General features: G+C 39.7%; 1 pseudogene; it reads right to left on the bottom strand.

Moving 5' to 3' along the window:
- Positions 1–263: 263 nt before the first annotated feature.
- On the bottom strand, positions 264–898 carry LOC115290668 (annotated as a pseudogene).
- Between the last annotated feature and the right edge of the window lie 408 nt (positions 899–1,306).

Below are 1,306 nucleotides of genomic sequence, written 5' to 3'. Positions count from 1 at the left end.
GATCTCATGGTTTGTGGGGATCTCATATTCATGGGTTTGATCCCCACATTGGGCTCTGTGCTGACAGTTCAGAGCCTGGAGCCCATTTTGGATTCTGTTTCTCCCTCGCTCTCTGCCCCTCCCCCACTCACTCTCTGTCTCTCTCTCAAAAATAAATAAAATGTTAAAAAAAATAAGAAAAAATTTAAAAATGTACCTTAGAATAACGGAGTTTTAGAAATAGAGAAAGGACCTTTAAAGATTCTATAATTTGGTACCACAAACTATCCAGCATGTTTCCTATGAATGATTTCTCCTCCTTCTGTTTCAGCTGGCTCATTCAGTTAGTTACTGGCGGTCCCAGTGGCATTCAGCTCCACATTTGGTGAAACCACAGGCAGGACAAGCATAGAAACATCCTAAATAGTCTTCATTGAGACAGTCAGAGAGTCCATTGCACTAAAAATCAGGAGACCCAGGCTATCACAGACCTCACTCTTCACAGGTATCACTCACCTGTCAGAACCAATGGTTGCCTTTTTTGTGAACCTTCTTTTTTCTTCTCTCATTCTCCAGTTTCTGGAGCAAATTCAGATTGCTTTCCTGAATTTGCAAACTGTAATGACCTCAAACCTTTAGCAGTTATTCCATTCTGAATGGAATGAATCAGGTTTTCTTCTCTGCTGTTCTTAGAATCAACAGCCACACTGCCATTGATTATCTGTGTACATTTTAGATAAAGCTTCCAGTCAAGTACAAGCTGTCTTCCACATTTTGCGCTCAGAAAAGTGGCATCATCTAAGTCAATTACAGGCAAAAAAAAATTTCTGTGTGTGTTAAATAGGCCACAGTATGACTTCTGCAAATCATCAAATCTGCCAGTACTGGGCTTCTTGTCTTGCTCGGGAAAGTCTTTCATTTCTCCTTTAGTGAATTCGAATAGTTCCAGAGCTCCGAAAGCTATTCATTTCAAATTCAAAGCAAATATGACTTGGTGTCCAAACAACAGAGAGAAAGAGGATATTCATTTTACCAAACTCAGGGAGGTTTTTGTGAGACTTCAACATGTAAGCTAATGCATAAAAGCTCTTATCCCAACCACTGGCACATAGCAAATGCTTAATAAATAGCTGTTGTATTAATTATTATTAGCAATACAAACCATCTGCATTACACATCTGTTTGTTTTGTTTGTTTCACCCTCATTGATCCCTGAGAATCATGCTACATACACACAAAGCAGAATCTCACTCAACACAGGTGTGTTGTGAACGCTCTTTGAAACCAGTTCCCACTACCATGTCAAGTGTCTGTTCAGGGAACACAG

The sequence above is a fragment of the Suricata suricatta genome, chromosome 4 (genome assembly GCF_006229205.1).
Source record: "Suricata suricatta isolate VVHF042 chromosome 4, meerkat_22Aug2017_6uvM2_HiC, whole genome shotgun sequence".
In the NCBI taxonomy this organism is placed as follows: domain Eukaryota; kingdom Metazoa; phylum Chordata; class Mammalia; order Carnivora; family Herpestidae; genus Suricata; species Suricata suricatta.
Note: the sequence above shows the minus strand (reverse complement) of the source record. Positions and strands in the feature narration are given on the sequence as shown.